Genomic DNA, 14,973 nt, shown 5'->3' on the forward strand with positions numbered 1-14,973 from the left:
GACGTGTTTTAGATCAACCTGGCCAAACTAGTGTAAATCTTAGAGTTAAAACTGTCCAAACAGGGTCTGCACCAGCTTAGCTAATCCAATTGAAACGTTAAACTGGTGCAACCTGCAATGTAGGGAAGGCCAAAGTGCCAGTATCTACATGGTCGTGTCTAGGGTAGGTCTACCCTGCACACTAAACCTGGGCTCTGTCGCACATTCAGCCCCCAATCCCCCTGCCTTCCACACACAAATCAGTCTGACCTGGGTCAGCAAACACTCAGGACCTGGGTCCTAGCACTCTTGCTTAGTGTGCAGTGTAGACGTATCCTAAGAACGCTTCCACACCTTGCTTTCAAAAAGGCCTCTCCCTCTAGTGGCCGGAAACCTGTACAGACGCTTCAAAGCACCTGCAATCTTGCTGGCTTTCGCAGAGTCTCCTTTCCCACAGCTGTAGGGCTGCTGCTGCTTTGAGCACTGATTGTTCCCATATCTAGGTCCCAGCAGGGAGAGAGGGCTCACCAGACTTGAAGAGGAGAATGTCTTGTTGACCTCTCCAGAGACAGTTTGCCTTTCCCCTTGGACAAAGCCAGCCGCACAGCCTGCCTGGGTAGGAGGATGGGCCTTTTTCAAGTACTTTGCAGCTCTGAAAAAAAGCTGGATTTTTTTCTCCTTGAAGAAGATGCCAGTCTCAGGGGCCAGGGGCCAAGGAATACATAACATTACTAGGGGAACAACCCTCATTCTCCATGGAAGAGACTTTTCCAAAAATTTGGGGGCAGCAGCTGATCTCCTGTCTCCAAAAGGAGGATAATAAAGTTCCATTCTCTTTAAATGTCATGGCAGGCGTCTCAAGATAATGGTCTTTTCCAAGTGGGAGGGATTTTCCCCCACCCTTGCAAAGGGCATCGTTGTAGTTCTACCAGCTAGTGTATTAAGCTTAGCAGAGCAAGAGTCATTGACTTCCACAATTTCATCCCTCCTTCCCCCCCAACAGCTCTGATCTCTCTGATCAGCTTAGTGATGGTCTGTAGTGCTGAGCCAGCCTGCAAAGGTCAGGCTGAGATGAAATTCATTTTTACATCCTCTGTTTTGAAAAAAAAATAAAAAATGACCCCGTGCCAGGGGAGAGCTGTTGCTTAGATTCACCCCAGGCATTCTAAGAGCCCCAGTCTAAACAACCAGCATGTCATACAGACCAGTTCATAGCAGCTGTTTAACCTCTTCATTGTCAAGGGGATTTACAACTTGCTGTGCTCCGGGAACTGCATGCCTAAAATATTTTTAAAGCAGAAATAAGTGCACCTCACCTCTTAGATTCTCTCAATACTTCTGGCTTGTTTTCAGGGCTGTAGTGAGCGTCCATATAGTTTGGCCCCAACTAGTTCAGGAAACAGTGTAAAAGCCTATGGCTTCAGTGTCTCATTGCCAGAGTAAGCATATGCTCCAAGGTGCTGATCCTGCCAGCTCCTCTGTGTGGTCAGAGCCTGGAATCCAAGAGCAGCCTGTCTGTCCTCCCATACAGAACGTTTTGCAGTATCAGGGCCTAAAAGTAGAATAAAAATTGCTCAGCCACTAATGCAAATACAAGGACATACCTTATCGCCTGAGAATAGGTGACATGCAAGCTCCTCAGAGTTCCAGTACATATCTGCAAACATTCCTGGGATGGTGATGAATTCCAGAGACCTGGACTAGCCCACCCCCAAGAATGACCACATAGCTCGCCACTCTCCAGTCTGGATGTAAAACTGCCTTTCTCAATCTTGCTTTCCCATATGGCAACATATTAAACACATGAATAAAAACCTCTCACAGGTAACTTCTCCTCCTGGGGAAAAGAAAGCTTTATTTGGTCAATGTGAGACATCTTGGGTGAAATCCTGGCCCCACTAAAATCTATGAGCACTGACTTTTGAGGGGTGCTCAGGTACCTTTCAGAAAAGTTTCAGGAGTGGGAAGCTTTTTCTTAGAGTTTCTGGCATGGGCAAAGACTGATTCTGATTTTTCCCAAACCATCGTCTCTCCACGGCACCTCTGGGAATGGCCTCGCAGGTGTGACGTGTGTGCCTGTATTGTAGTGTCTGTTGAAGCACAGAGCAGCAAAACACCCTTTCAGCTCTGACTGGCACCTGCCCCAATGTGTCACTGCAACTGGACAAGCTGACAGGATGCCATAGTCCCTGGGTAGCTGCAAACCACAACTGGCAACGGAGCCAAAGGGCAACCCACTCACAGGTAAACCAGGAGTCGTGGTGCCAGCTCCTTGGACCGCTTTGGAAAATAATGAAAGGTCATGGCTAAAAGCAACATTTCTGGCCTTCATCGCCACAGAAGCACCAAGGTTTGGTTTGAACAACCATGTTAACTGCTTAGAGCCCGGTCTTGCTCCAGCTGAAGTCACCAGGTGCTGAACCATCCATGTCAGTAGGAACAGAATCAGGACCAGAGTGCAGTGATCCATTCAAAATGGGAAAGGGATTTTCTCCACGTGGGCTGCAGTGAGTTTGTCACATGGTCTGGGTAAATGCCCCGGCCATTTCATACCGACTGCCCTGTACTGATCCAGCTTTGGCTTTTGACACACAGCTCTGCTATTGTATAGTGCTCCAGTCGCACTAGTAAGAACGGAGGGTTTATGCCACACAGCCGAAGCCCCATGAGCCTGAGTCAGCTGACCCCTGCCAGTCACGGGTGTTTTATTGCCGTGTAGACAGAGCCTTACTTTTATAAGTACTATGGTCGCTCGGCTCACTTGAGCCCAAAGTGAGCCCTGTTGGACAGGAACATGCATACGGTAAACATCTAACGAAGGGGATGTATTGAGTCACTGCAAGATGATGTGAAAAGTCAGACGAGAAAGTCTTTATCAGTACTGGTAACAGTTACAGCATCAGCAACTGGGTCTGTTGAAAACAGGTAGCATTTACAGAGAGATGCTATTCTGGGAATTCCTCCTGAGCATTTGTTTTCTTGCATGCAGCAGCAATAGGCAGCTATGCATTATTTTAAAGAGACAGAGAAATATTCTATCAGCTCTAGGAGCTATAGATTGAAACCACAGTGAGAAACAGACTCATACTCCATATGATCCATCTTGTCAAAACACGATCATTTAATTCCTTATAAAAGCAAGGAAGGTGTATTTAAAATGTCATCCTTTGGGTCTATGAGCGGGATTCCTATGTATCAATCATCTCAGGTAAACTGTATTATTTAGGAGCTTTCTGACAGCGGACAAGCTGAAAACATTTTTAAACTATGCACACAAGATGTACAGCATCTCAATTATTTAAATAATGCTGATTTTGTGTGTGTGTGTGTGTTTCAGTTTCATCCTACAGATTAATCACAAGGCAGTGATGATGCCCAGAGACACCTAAAAAAGGAAGGTGAGTCCACAGAGACTAATGAGGAACTTATATGACCCATGCTTGAGATAATGCACCACTGAAACTGAACACTAATAATCTATGAAATTGACAAGAAAATCAGAGTGGGTGTGACTGAAGTGGACTAAGCCCAGAGGCTCCCTGCTGGAGGCTTCAGGATCCTGCCACACTGATCCCAGGAAAGGAGCAGTGGAGCTAAATCCTCCAAGCAGCTTAGAGAGACAGCACAGGACACAGCCAATCAGAGAGTCTGCAGGGAGCAGCCAATCAGAGCCCAGGAGGGCCCTATAAAAAGGAGCTGCAGGGTGGCTGAGGCCCCTATACTTAGTTGTTTGCTGGAGTAGGAGGAGTGTAGAAGGTGTGCCTGGCTGACCAAAAAGAGCTGCAGTGCCATGAACAGCTCTGTACCGGCAGGGACTGGAGGAGTGTGACTGAGCTGTGGCAGGCTGCTGGGCCTGAAAGAAGAAGAGCCTAGAGGTAAAGGTGAAGCACTGATAAAGGCTGGGGCTGTGGGGAAGTTTTCCAGGGAACTGAAAGTAGTTTATTTAAAGGGGCCTGTAGTGTGTGGCTGCCATTCTTAGGATCCCAGTGTTGGGATCTGGAGTAGTAGATGGGCCTGGGTTCTCCCCCTCCTCCCCCCATAGGCAGCTGGGGAAGTGGTCTACAAGTGGACAATGATTAAATGCCCCCACCTCCCTCCCCCTCCCCCCCAGGGGATCTGAACTACTTAGTGGCCCAGAGAGGGCAAAATCATTGTCTGGAGGGAAGAAGCCCTGGGGGTATGACTTGATACCAGCACTGGGACTGTTTAAAGACTGCAGACACACCTGACCAGAGGGGGTGCCTGTGAGAGCTAGGTGTCATGCTGTTAAAGTGGGTAAAAAAAAGGTCAGTGATTCAATGGCACTTGGTCTCCTAAAAGAATGGGATGCTTTGGCAATGGGACTTACTTCTGAAGTCAGTTTCATTGCAGTGTGGACATACTGTAGCACCCTGGGCTGGCCTGTGCCGGCTGACATGGGCTTGCAGGACTATGGTATTTCAGTGCATGTGTTTGGATTCAGGGATGCTCCTGCCTCTTGTGAACTGACCCAAAAGAGACATGCAGATGTGCTTATTTAGTGTCAGATGTGTGATGTGGCTGGTTTTTAATGAAAACATAAACCATGGCATGGGGTACCTTCCTATAATGGAGCAGGATTGCTAGGAGTTGGGGTCTTTTAGTTCACCCAGGGCCTCACAGAAAATCAAAGGCAGGTTCATGAACAGAACCATCTCAGCTCTGAGGCTTGGTTAACACACTAGAAAGTTTGCCTACATCACAGGAATGCTGGGAGGCTTAGAACGATTTGAGATGTTTCCCTTAAATAAATATGAAATATTACGTCAAGAGCACCAGTGTGGGACAAGGTGGCAGTCTTAACTCTGACTTTCCCATCTTGGTAATGCTGTGTGCGAAGCTTAAAGCTAGCTGACTCCCAGGGCATGATCTAAAGCCAACTGAAGACAAGGGTGATATCTTCATTGAGTTTAATGGGCTTTGGTTCGTATACTCAGGTGGCAAACTCAGGTATCTGGAGATGCTCATGATATAGCCAGCAACAAAGAGACTCTGGACAGCTGGACGATATCAGGCCTCAGAAAGATATCCCTCTAGGAGAAAAGTGTGGGGTGGGGGATTTTCTTTTTCAACACCCACACCCTCATTTAAAAGAGAAGACACTTGAGTGATCTGACAAGAGGCAGAGATCCATTGGTTCTTTATTGGCTGTGGAGGGGGCTTGTATTTAAAACCATTTGTTATGCTCTCTGTGATTTACTGCTGCACTGGAAAATGGGGCTGGGTATCGATTCTTTGCCTCTTCTGTTGCAAATGGGTGTCATGTTTTATAGTATGTCAGAATAATAGCAGTGGGCACTTTATCAATGTCAAATGTTAAAAATGATCAGCGATTGTGATGTAGGAGATTAAATATGAAAGCTTGATGGGTATATAAAAGTGAAATGGCAATAAAGGGATTTTTATGTTCAACTCGTTGCTCTCCTGAATCCACCTGGGGAGCTATTAGAACCAATTGTGCTGATCAGCGACACATTGCCATGGGTTAAAGGACTGGAAATTGCTGGGTTTTATTCCCCAGGTGGTTGTATTTGTTGCTGAGTTGATGTGGGGGGTGAGAGTTCCAACTTGCTCTTCTGAGGGAAGACTGAATGATGGTGCTTTTGATTGCCGAGAGTGAACAGACATCAGCCCTGTGGAGGTGTTTGTGCAAAATGCAAAGCCACTAGGGCACTGACCACACAGGATGCAAGGGTTGTGACAATGCCAACAGGTGGGCCTGGTGCTGGAGTGGATTTTCCCAGTGGGAATATTCACCCATCCCACAGCCAATTGCACTCTGTGCACTTACACATTACTACAGCCAAAGAGTTCCCTGGTGCACAGTTCACTGCTGAATGCAGAGGGCCAGTAGGAGCCTTGCACATGGATACTATTTTCATAACTGGTTGTACCAAAAACCTAGATCCAAATCACCTCCAAAACTGGAGTGTTTGAAATCTGGATCTGCATGTTACAACTTGAGCATGTCTCTCTGATGAGCTACATTCTTGAGTCATTTAATAGATTGATTAGAAAAATCTGTGGTTTGTCAGTTGGGAACCCAGCATACTGGGGGGAGGTGGAAGGAATAGAAAACTGCAGAAGCACCAGTGCTGCTCTCTGCCCAGCTGCTTGGAAACAAAGCTGAGATTTCACATGTTTCGGCAGCTGAGCTGGTGAAAACTTTTTCAGCAAAACTTATTGGGGGAAAAAATGTGGCTTTGTGACCATGACACACTTCCATAGCAAATGTTCTTTTGTCACAACTTTTGATTTTTCTCAGCAAAAAAACAGAAAACAGGGTAGATTTGTTTCCAATTAAATTAGTTTTTGGTAATCTTGGTTTTGAAATTCGGTTTTTAGTAAAACTGTAGTGTAAAACTTTCAAAAGAAATTCAGTTTTTTCAACAAAAAACAAATGTCATGAAACTGAAAAATGCAAAAGATTGTTTCCTTAGATGTAATTAACCTTTTTTCAACCTCCTCTAATCATCAGCCACTAGCCTCTTAACTGCGCTGCTTCTGACAGGCTGCTTGGACCTGGGAAGGAAGCTACACCCTTAACTGGATGTTAAACACTCTTATGGGAAAGCTTGGTGTGTCAGGTACATGCTGCTCCTTTAAGAACAAAATACAACCCTCCCCACCCACTCTTGGTTGGTTCTTAATAATCATTTTTGCCTCTCAACTCCATCCCTCTTTCTAAAGAACCTCTCACTGCACAGCTCTGCTCCCAAACCTATCCAGCTCCATGCCTGAGAGGGAGGAATTAATTCCTAATGGGCTGCCTTGCATTCAGGGCAATCAGCTGTGCTGCTTTCTCTAGCCAAAGGCATGGTGTTGACCCTGTCCCAGGCAAGCGCTGCACAGAGTCGGTCTATATAAACCCTCACAGTACTTGTGACTCCAGTCTTCCCTTTACAATGCCATCATGTTCAGCTGAGTAAGTTGGATACAGTGAGTAAAATTCAAGAGCAGCTGAATTAGAAAAGGTTGGAGGTGCCGGTGGGAAATTGGGTATTTGGGGAATTATTACTCCATGGATTGGGGAGTGCAGAACTTTACCCAGTGGAGAAATCAAACTGATTGGTTTGGGGTCCGGCACTGGCTTATAGATGTAAGTTTATATGAATATCTAATTGAAGAAGTGTGGTATGGATACTGCAGTATGCACCACAGACCAGCAGCCACGCAGGGAAGCTGTCAAAGGGAATGTTGCAGGATAGCTTTCTAAATACTGATTTCTGGCTGAATGACAGGTCTCTGAGCTGGAAGCGAAATGAGACTCCTGCCTTCTCAGCCCTGGAGTAGGATAGGGAAGGAACATCATTGGCACCAACATGTCTGCTGTAGACAGGAGATACTCCCAAAAGGCATCACTCAAAGCACCCAAGAGGGAATAAATGGCTTCTGCTGCATTTGATATGCCCCTGGAGATGGAGAAACTCAATCTCCTGCTGGTTCTAACTATGATAAGGAAAAGGGAAACTTTTTAACTTGATCAGTAAAATGCTAGTTCAGTTAGTAATTACATAAGTACTTTATTACACAGTAACTAAAAGCTTAATTCTTGAAGTCTAGACTCAAAGTATTTTTTTAAAATTGTTGTAAACAAGAAAAAAATATGCAGGCGGGACAAATGTTCTCTTAATTACCCCAGGACTTCATTAGCTATCACTAATTAAAGCATTTTTTGGAGTCTGACAAATGTCTCAAATTACTCAATTTAGAAGTTGGCTTTGACTCTGGCAATTTATCTAAAACTAGAACTTACTGGGGGGGAAAAAAAAAACCCTCAACTAATTTTTTTATGGAAGTTGATTACAATAATCAGTTATTTCTTATTAAGAGGAAGGCTCAGTTGAAGGTAATTTGTAAGAGATGGATGGATTGGGTTAGGTCCAATACTAACCGGTTTGAACTTTGCTAAACAATTGCTGAACAATTGTCCGAAACTTGGATTGACCCAATATGGGTCTTTTTTGACCCTCAAAAGTCTTATTGACCCTTCTGTTCATTATTTAGTTGCATCCTAAATCTTCACTTCCAGATTCTTCTGCTCCAAGTTAGAATATACACTGAGACTATTCCATGCCATTACATCTGGGAGCAAATTTTTCCTTTTTTCTCATGGAATTTTGCAGCCTCTAGGAGTTTGAAAAAGAAACTCTCCTCTTTTGAGGGCTTCTGTGACTCGAATTTCAAAATCTTCAAGATGTGTGCATCCCTCAGTAGAGAGACCTTCTAAAAATACTATAGTATATCCAATAAGGGAGCAAAATGCAAGGGGCCAGCCCCAGCCCTATGCCATCACCTAAACAGAGGAGAATTTGCATCTCCCGTAATCAAGGACTGAGGGTCATCCCAGCTGTGGCCCTCCCTGGGCCCTCCACTTCACCTCTGCTCCAGCATGGGCCAATGACCATTGGCTTCATGCAGAGCTGTTGTGCAGGTGGTGCGGAGATGGCAGAACCAGTCCTGTGCCTGGGTGCAACAGTCCCCTTCTCTGGGTGTATGACACTTGCCCCGTGGGGCTCTTGCATGAAGGCCAATTAAGGATAGGGCCCAATAGCATCACTGCTGAATTTTGGATCCACACTGATGTATTGCAGGATTTTTCAATAAGCGTGCAGGTGTATTTAAGTTCAGTACAAAAAACTCCAAAATAAAATGCAGTTGTTGGAACACGAAGTAGTCGTAAAATGTGACTTTTTTTCTTAGTAAAGGAGGTTGAAACTCAGTAATTACAGATGTGGATGGTCCTTGTAGTTCTTACCTCGCTAAAAGAAGCCTTAAGTGTTTTGTGCTGCCCAATTCTACACTGGGCAATGACTTTGCTGTGAGTAACATGTTACCCACTCAGAAGAGAAACATTTTGCCTGGGAACATTTTCCTCAAGAGAATAGTTGTTCCCTTAAAGGGACACTGTCAAGAATTTATACTTGCAATTAAGGCTTTCCCTACACAAGGAAACAAGTGAGAGGGACCACAGTCCATTGTTGCCACCTCCCAAGTTCATCAGAAATCTGGAAGTGTTTGTGTTCCTTAAGCCCCAGCTACAGGAATCAATTGATTACATGGGGATTTCAGCTTTCATTTTAAAAACTTTAGCCACCATGGTTGCAGAGAAAAGCTTAAGGCCATGAAGTGAGTACTCCCTAAAGACTCTCAAATCAGATGGCAAAGAAAAAGCATCCACTATTTTAAAAAGCTCCTGGTTTTTAAGCCCAGCTCCTGATTTGTTTTTTGGGGGGGCTAGATTGGTCATGCCACTCTGGATCACATCTTTCCTGTACTCTGCACCCTGAGAACTTTCTGCAGAGAAAAATGTGATTCAGTGACAGTAAAAGGATAATACAGAGAAATTCAGAGGTGTACTGTATGGAGTCTATGCCAGAGCCAGAAATTGAACCCACAGCTTCCGACCCCCAAAGTGCACTCTTAACCACAGGATCTCCCTTCCTCTAACTCCTGAGCCCATAAGAGGGTTCAAAAGACTAATAAAAGAAAGCAATTTTGCCCTGGTTGTTGAAAGATCATGAGTCAGGATCTGCTCCGTTACACCAGTGCAGTCCCGCTGTGTTAAAAAGGTTTGCAGCAGTGTAAACCCCACCTGAATATTTTACCAGGACAAATTCTTAGCTTTTTGTGGAGACTTTTCACTCTTTAAAAAAAGAGGCATGTGCCATGGGCTGAGTAAGGCACTAAACCTCGCTTGCTACAGAGGTTAACTGGAAGCTTTGACAGCTACGCTAATACACTGCTATTTAGTCTGTTGAAAATGACATTAAAGGGTCGTGGTTAAAGACATGGCTCAGTGTTTTTGAGGGAATTTAATGAGGTGTTAGACATATACCGACCTTGTAGGAAGTATCATGACTTTCTGAATGTTGCTGGTTGTGTTGGCCATTTGGTCTGACATCTGGGTTTACTACTAACCCAACACTCATTAATGTCTTTGAGGGGCCAGTCGCATCAAAAACAAGCACTGCTGTGATTATAAAGTGTGCATGGAAAAAATGGCACCTTCTTGCACTCAGTTAAACTGGGTGGGAAGTGGTTCTCATCCACAAGAATTTTTGAGATTTCAAAAAAATTCCTCATGCCAAATGGGGACAAAGTGGAAATCTTGAAAAATTTTGTTGAACCAAAAATCTAAAGGAAGGTGGGGGGAGAATTCAGGTTGACCTAATCAAAACGTTTTGTTTTGGTAACTTCAGAAAGTTTCAATATCTACCTTTTAAACTGTTTTATTACAAATTAACTTTGTCTTTTGTTTTGACATTTTGACCTAAACTGACATTTAAATTCAGAAAAGTTCAAAGTGGGATGTTTCAACAACTTGACATCTTTTCCCCACTTTTTTTAAAGCAGAAGACATGTCAAAACAAAGCATTTCTTGCAAACGATGTTGGTTTCAACAAACTGGCATTTTCTGATATTTTTTCTTTAAAAATTCCTAATCAGCGCTAGCACTCAACACATCTGCTCCCTGGGTGTCTGAGTCATAGCACCTTGCTTTGCTGACAGGTAAGCCTGTAACTCCTTTTAGCTCTGCTGATCCAGCATTGCCATGGAAGAGTGACCTGGGTTTTGCTCTGAATTGCTCTAACAGCTATGAAACTGCCAGTTAAGTTCTGATGGCAAAATCTTGATTGAGGCAGAAAGAATCCTGCTTAACTTTTCCATTCCAGGTGGAACGTGCGAGGCAGGTAGGAAAACAATTTTTGGATTGTAAATTGGGCATACATTTGGATCTGGAATTTCAGACTACTATGCAGTTCTACGTAGTCATTTTTACAATCACTTATGACGAGCAGCCTGATTGTCCGTGCCCTGCACCTCGTGCCTGCATATACACTTGCTTTGCAGAAGTGTGAAGCTTTGCCTAATCAGAACTCCCCACTCCCACCAGTGATGGTTTCATGCTTGCTTTGCACTTCTCGATGACAAAGTGCAAGGCAGTGCAGATACAGGGCTGTCCCTGTGCTGTGATACACTACATTGGGTTGTGGGTTGCATTTCAGTGGTTGGCCCCAGTGGCATGTCTACAGTGGGCTGCTAACATGATATAATGTCAGGAAGTATGACTGCCTCTTACTGTTTTACAGGGAGGGAGGATTATTTTTTCTTAGGTGAAAGTCCCCCCATGCCCTTCCCAGCCAGTGCAGGAGATGTTGAGCTCACAACCTGGCCTCAGGCTCTCCCCTTTCACTAAAGACTCTGGAATGGATGAAAGAAGGAAGGCGGGGGGGTGTCTAAAGAGGATCAGCTCAGGTACTGAGAACCAAATGTGGCTCCAGAACTCCTCCTACTTAGAGCTGCCACATCCAACTTAAGCAAAGTAAGTTTGCCCATCTGTAGTGGAAGGCTGGGTTTTTTCAGAGGTGCTGAGCCTTGGGGGCTGAGGATGCTGAGACAGTGTAGGCTGAGCAGCTTTCACTTCCTCCTTTTCTTTGGTTCATGCACACCTCAGAAAGGAGCTCTCACAATGTCTGATTGCTAGTCATTCTTCTCCTTCCCTTTAGTCCCATTCCAGTGGAAACAGATTAGAGTGCCAGGCATTAGTGACAGGCATTTGAGACTCACATTGCTTTGGACAAACAGATGTATGACCAGCTCTGCATTTAATATTTTTAAAGTCAAAGGGAATGGCACAGCATGTAGCATTTTGCTCAACTTGAACAGCCTGTTATTTACAGGTTGCTGGGTTCTCTGCCTTGGAGCCTGTGTTTCTCTCTCTCTCCCTCTCTTGAGGCTACTGGAGGGAGGCATTCCATGCTCTGGCAATAAGTAACGGGGACCAAGGAGGATTTTGACTACTGAGCAAAAGTTCTGCTCATAAATAAGGCAAGGCTGTTTTCAAAGCTGTTTCTGGGGGTTGGGTATCCACTCCTCATTCCTTTTAATGGGAATTGAGCACCCACATCTCCCGGAGGTGCTTGTGAACTCCTGACCCAAACAAACTCCAGTCAAGTGCCAGGAATGGTTCATTTAAGTCAAGATTATCTTTTTTTAAAGATCTGCTCTAGTTCAAACACGCACTATTCAAAAGTTCTCTTGCCTACGTTATACAGGGAGGTGGACTAGATAATCTGGCCCCGTCTGGTTTTGCAATCCAGGGATCTGACACTCTATGGAGAGCTAAAGTTAAGCCTAGAACTTCTGAGTGTTTAGAGAATTAGGCACCCAACCTAAGGGGATTTAGGCATTTTGAAAAGCCCAGTCACTGCCCCTGGGGCAGATTCTGACTTACCATATGCACCCTCTTCTATGGGGTTTGTCTGGGTGTGCATCAGGCCCAAATGGGACCTTCACACCCTAAAACATCCATTTTGAGTCTTTGGTTTTACAGGAAGGTATCAAAGGATGGGGGAAGTTCAAAGGAGTTCTTCAAATCCTTCCTGTCACCGCCATACACGGGCAGCTTGTGATCTGTACCAGCTTCAAGGCAGCAGGATGGCATTGTAGGAGAACTGTAGACTACCTATGTCTGGTGGCTCCCTGACTGCTGCAGAAAGGCATGGGTCGGGGCACCCCTCACAGCAAATAGTGTAGGGGATGTGCCTTGAGGTGTGAGGGGGAGGGATGTGGGAACCACAGCAAAACCATTCAGTTTAAATTAGAGGAGCCCTTTAATTAGTCAGATGCTCCATGAGCCCTCAGTTGACCTGAAAAGACAGGTTTGAAACCACCGTTACCCCCTTCATTAGTCGACTGGCTGCTTGAATAGACTCGGGGCTGATGTAGTGAAAAGAAATCGTGCAGCTGTTTCTTTAATTTGTCCTGAGATCCTTAGACACTATGGACCACCAAACTCTCTGGATGAAACGCCACTAAGTCAATGCAGCAGCAGCCACTTACAGCGGCAGTTATTTTGGCTCTACACATGAGGCTGATGTGCAGAGAATGGGAGGTAAACAAATGGCAAGCAACCCTACCAAAACACAGGTGATGCACACTCTGTGGTTGGACATCGTTAAATTGAAAAACAGAATCAGAAGGGGGAGAGCCTTTTTATTTTGAAGCTTCTAAGGGAGTATTGAAAAGAATGGAGAGGGGTTTTGCTTTTTTATTAGGGCTTTTAAACAAATAGCTGATAATGTCGCTTATTTGAGTAATTCGGTGCCAGCAATAACTGTCACTTTAAAGTGCTTTATTTAGAAGTAAAATGTATATTTCTTTGTAGAATGCTCCACATTACATCATCACAGGCTGGAAGCAAAATTCTCCTCCTCTTCTAACCTTTCCCTGTTTGAGACAGTCATCTTCTTCTATAATCTGATCTTGGTTATAAAAATATATATATAAGAATGGAGAGACAGCTGGCTCTCCCACACATCTAACATTTCCCTTTCTGCCTGGTTTAACTTTTTTATGACTGCTTGGGTACGCTTCATTGGAGAATTTCTCCCTTCAAATGAGTTTCATGTTTTATGTTAGAAATTTTCCTTTAGACAAACCTGGTAATTTTTCAAGTTAAAATGTGTACATTTTAAGCACTTAGGAAGTTTAAGGATCCCACTGATGGGCACATAAATCTGAGGTTTTTATTCAAGCTGGAGTCTCTGCGTCTAACTGCTTTTTTTTAAGGGAGCAAAGAAAGACTGGCATATTTTTAACTTCCTTTAAAGTAGGAAAAAACCAACTGTCAATTCTCTAAGTAATTTATTAGTATCTGCTCATTCTTCCAGCTCTTTATGTACTAATGCCGGTGTAATGCTATACTTGTAGTTCTTCAAGCATGTACTCGTTTCATAGAAAATAAAGCTGAGGCTGATCTGGCTTCATTGTTTACTACATAAAATCAGTCTCTAAGGGAGTGAAATAAATGTTGCCTGCCTGTCTGCACTCAGCTATGCAGCCAAACCCCTGCCACTTGAAGGAAGGGGTGCTTCTGGAAATGACATCCTCCCAGCAGCCACTGATGAGGGCTTCCAGAGACTGTTAGATCCTTCCCTGGAGGGATATCTCTGCAGAAGTAGACTTGGGCTTAAACTATCAAGTTGGCACTAGATATGAATTCAAATATTCTCTAAGCTCAGATTCTGTGTCCTGGCTTGGGTACCTCCTTGGCGGTGGTCTGTGGTGCTGTACGAAGTATGGATGGCCGTTTATAATAGTGATACCAATGTTACAAAATCACCATGACTCTAACAAGGTATGCCATGTAAGGCATCGTTGGAAAAGCGGTAACTTGCTAGGTATGATAGTGTGTTTATGTATGTATCCTCTTCGTATTGTAAGTTCTGAATAGGTGTGGTATAACTGTCTAAAACTTGTGCGTTGCTACTGGGTGACACCCCCAGACAGATTAGGATCAGCACTCTGCAGCCTGCTTAATGGCCCGTCAAGGGCAATCCGCTATACAATGCACCCAGAGAGAGAAGCCAGAGGCTACACCATTTTAATGATTCAGCAGGACATGTAGGGGCATGCCTGAGGACAGGGGTCTCCAAATGTTCTTCCATGCCCACGTGCTGTGAGCTTGTTTTAGAACAAGCCACGTGACAAAATACTGCAGCTGCCTTTTATATCTCCATCTCGTCTTCACTCCTGCTTCTTACCTCTAGATGAACTTGGCTAGAAGCCGAAGCTTTGCGCAAAGGACTGACAGACCCATCCAGGTACTGGATGTGCTCCAGAGGAATGGTACAAGCCAGCAAACTCACCAGTCCTGCTGAGAATCTGATATATGTGGACTTCGAAGTCATAGGTATGTAACATCTCTCGTTTTTCTTTTATAATAAACCTTTAGCTTTAGATACTCAAGGATTGGCATCAGTGTGGTAGCTTGGGTAAGATCCAAACTAACGCTGATCTGGTAATGTGGCTGACCCTTTGGAGATCAGAAGAACATCTTGTGAAGGGAGTAGTTTTAAATAACTTCTCTTAAATGGACCTACTTGCTGATTGGGAGCCAGCGACTGAAATGCAATAAAGGGGGCTCTGTTACTTCTCTTTGAGCTTCTAGATAACCAGTGTGGGGAATCA

General features: G+C 44.4%; 1 long non-coding RNA gene across 6 annotated transcripts in view; it reads left to right on the forward strand.

The window, feature by feature from the left end:
• The first annotated feature begins 3,723 nt into the window (after positions 1-3,723).
• LOC137164841 (uncharacterized) overlaps positions 3,724-14,973 on the forward strand; it is a 42,088-nt gene continuing 30,838 nt past the window's right edge. For all 6 annotated transcript variants that reach the window (XR_010923219.1, XR_010923220.1, XR_010923221.1 and 3 more), the window contains exons 1-2: positions 3,724-3,854; positions 14,553-14,695. This is a non-coding gene — a long non-coding RNA (uncharacterized lncRNA). The remainder of the gene's footprint in view (positions 3,855-14,552; positions 14,696-14,973) is intronic.

Source organism: Emydura macquarii, unplaced genomic scaffold, assembly GCF_026122565.2.
Source record: "Emydura macquarii macquarii isolate MOO-44397 ecotype Brisbane River unplaced genomic scaffold, CSIRO-AGI_Emac_v2 contig_312, whole genome shotgun sequence".
In the NCBI taxonomy this organism is placed as follows: Eukaryota; Metazoa; Chordata; order Testudines; family Chelidae; genus Emydura; species Emydura macquarii.